This window comes from Formica exsecta, unplaced genomic scaffold (assembly GCF_003651465.1).
Source record: "Formica exsecta isolate Colony F162 unplaced genomic scaffold, ASM365146v1 scaffold666, whole genome shotgun sequence".
Taxonomy (NCBI): Eukaryota; Metazoa; Arthropoda; class Insecta; order Hymenoptera; family Formicidae; genus Formica; species Formica exsecta.
Genome location: NW_021853429.1, coordinates 14793 through 18382, shown reverse-complemented (window position 1 = coordinate 18382; position 3590 = coordinate 14793). Strand labels below are relative to the sequence as shown.

General features: G+C 45.1%; 1 pseudogene; it reads right to left on the bottom strand.

The window, feature by feature from the left end:
- The window catches only part of LOC115242991, a 5938-nt pseudogene extending 4467 nt beyond the window's left edge, over positions 1 to 1471 (bottom strand).
- Positions 1472 to 3590: the final 2119 nt, after the last annotated feature.

Sequence of the window (3590 nt, the reverse complement as noted above, 5' to 3'; positions counted from 1 at the left end):
TCCGATAACTCTCTACTTTAACCATCCCTTCGTTCTTCTTTACCGATCCTTCCCCTGCCGCTCTATCTCTCACTTTCTCATCTTCAGCTCGCCTGCGTTCTTTTTCCTTCTCTTCTTCTGCTCTTTCCGTCTTCTCTTTCTTTCCTCCATCTTTCTAACCTCCAAACCGCTCCAACCTTTGCATCCTTCCTGTATCCACATCCTTCACTCCACATATCTCCCTTCATCCACCTTCATACACCTCCTCCTGCTCCTCACTTTTACCTCTTCCAATCTCTCTCACTTCTCTCCATCCAGCCTCCTCCTCCTCTTTCCCAAGAGCACATTCTCTCCCTGCTCACACTCTCACACATTGATTTTATTATTCGCTATCTGGGATATAATTACAATATAACTACAATATATGTTATATTACAAATATTGCATCTATGAGTTGGAAATTACATGTACATTAAATGGCCAAACTTGAAATATGAATTTAGGACCTTAAAACAAGAAAAAATTTTCCTCTGGAAGTATGCTCGCAAACGCTTCATTCAAGAGATATTGATTTCTGAAGTAATGAACTATAGGAACGAATAATTTCGAAATGTTTCTTTTTATTTTTGTTTTGAAGATCGCAGGTCATTGACAGGCTTGTGTTTGCACTGTAAACAAAGCTCTGTACATTCGTACTAAATAATTGTTAGTTTGTTGAATGCTTTCGTAGAATAAACTAGTACAATCATGCCTCATACGTTAAATTATCATGCCTCATACAATTTTTTGGTACGAATGTACGGAGCTTTGTTTACAGTGCGAACACAAGCCTGTCAATGACCTTCGATCTTCAAAACAAAAATAAAAAGAAACATTTCGAAATTATTCGTTCCTATAGTTCATAACTACAGAAGTCAATATCTCTTGAACGAAGCGTTTGCGCGCATACTTCCAGAGGAAAAATTTTTCTTGTTTTAAGATCCTAAATTCATATTTCAAATTTGGCCACTTAACCCGGGAACACTCTGTATATCTGTATTTGTTGAATAAGTACTAACAATAAATAAAAAATGTTACAACAACTAGAAACTTGCTTTCTGTGAGCTATATGATGATTTAAAAATAACATATTCCTATATAACTCCCATTCTTTCATAGGTTCATATCCAGAACCGGACGGTGATAATTTTTGTCGCCTATTCTCTCTACTAAACATATCTCTTAAGGACGACCATCGTTTTCCAATCTCCTCAGCCACAAAATATAATTTTATATTATGAAGCGTTTTTTAAGTAATATAATAATAATTTAAAAAACAAAAATTTACCTGACATTAACTTGATACAAGTTTTTCAAAATTTCCGAGATTTTTTCCATAGCTCTTTTTTTTGTAAATATTTTTAAAATCCACATTACGTTTGTCATATAAACAATGATTTTCACGCACAAACTCAATAATTATTTCATCTACATTTACACACAATGATTCCATAGTGAAAAATATAAAAATACGTAAAAACAGAGGTTATATTACATTCAATCGTAGTCGTACGAATGTCGGAAGTCGGAAAAGATGGGAGTTGACCATCTTTCTTTGCGACAACGACAGCCGACTAGCGACAACTTTATGTGACAGCCGACAATCGAGTGCGCATGCGTCTGTCATCCGACTGCGACATACGACGTATTGTAGAACAGGCTTTACTACGAGCAGCGCGAGGCGCGGGAGAAGGATAACGCGAAAGAACCGCACGGACGCGGGAGAAGGATAGCGCGACGGGATATTATAGGATACCGCTGTAAGGAGCGAAAAAAACGTTGTATATCAGCAATGTAATAAGCTTTATTTTTCTAACAGATAATTTTTTGTTTAATATAGTTTATTTAATATAATACATTTTGTAACGGCAGGGCCGTTACTACCGTTGTAAATACGCCTAAAAACACTACTTATATATATCTATACGAACGGCCTGCTTACTTTACCCGGCTCTACCTATCCCGCTTGCACGCACACCGCTCACGCTATCTCTCTCGGCACACGCTATCGCTTTCGCCCCACACGCTATCCCACTCGCTCGTACACCGCACGCGCCGTCTCGCTCACTCCAGAAACACTATCTCTCTTGCGGTCGCCCCACGCGGAACCGACCCGACCGCCGGACGGACAACGCATAGTGGGGGCACCGGCCGGGTATATAAGCTCGGCCGGCCGAGACATCGGGACCAGATCCCATCCTGCGATCCGACTCCTGACACCAGCCTGACCAGTACCTACTACCTCTCGGGGCCAAGGTTTCGCTTGGCTCTGCCGGATTTCACCGGCTCTCTCTACCTGCCGGCTGAGGTTTCGCTCAGCCCTGTCGGGTTTCGCCGACTCCTGTCACCACTTCTCGGGCTAAGATTTCGCTTAGCCCCGTCGGGTTTCGCCGGCTCCTAGCACCTGTCCGGACTGAGGTTTCGCTCAGCTCTACCGGCTTTCGCCGGTTTCCGTTGCCAAGGCAGGCCCCGACGTGATACTCGGACCTGCCCGCAATACCTAGCCACCTAACCTGACATTAGCTCGTAAATGCATGTACATACCGCGCTGTAGATATTCGCCGCATGATAGAGATAAGTCCGATAGTTATAACCGCGGTAGTAATAAGCCTGCTAGTCTTAAGCCTGCTAGTAATAAGACCGGTTAGTAATAAGTCCGCTAGCTATAACCGCGCCGTAATAATAAGACCTGATAGTAATAAGCCAGCTAGTAATAACCGCGCCGTAGTACTAAGCCTGCTAGAAATAAGACCTGTTAGTAATGAGTCCGCTAGTTCTAACCGCGCCGTAGTACTAAGCCCGCTAGTCGTAAGCTTGTCCGCTAGTTGTAACCGCGCCGTAATCGCGTGTAAATAAAACCGTTGACGACTGCATCGCTTTGCGTCTCTGCTTTGCGCCCCCGCACCCTGCTACCAGCGACACCGCTCCACGTCCGACATCACCTGGCCCTGCACGCTGTATCTATCTATCTTGCTTTAAATAAACTATTTTTTCGCTTCACTCTGTGTTCTCGTAAGCTTGAGTGTCCCCTCCTCTCGTACCCGGACACCGACGAGCCGATCCGAGCGTCGAGCGAGGTGACCGCGTTACATGGCGCCCGAACAAGGACCTGCCCAGTAGAAATTCCAGCTTGCGTGCGCACCCCGATGAAAATTCCTGGATATACGGTTTTTCGAAAGTCCAGCTCGTGACTCTTCTAGTCACAGACGGCCTCGACAGTACCGGTAATATTGACGCCCTGCGACACCGACTGCGTCAATTCGCGATACAAAAACCGGAATTATTCCCAGAACGAGACACCGCCGACATGCCGAACGAGGGAGAAGCAACACCGGAACGACCCGAGCCGACCCCCGACCGCGCCGGACCAACCGTACCCGACCCCACCGCGATTCTAGATCGAATCCGCAAGTGGGGCCTCTGTTTCGACGGCAAAGACCCGTTCTCCTTTCTCGAACGGTTAGAGAAACTAAGGCGGTCCTACCGCTACGCCGACGAGTTGTTCCTTCTAGGGCTACCAGAAATGTTTCGTGGAAACCCATTGTTGTGGTATCGCAACAACTATGAGGACT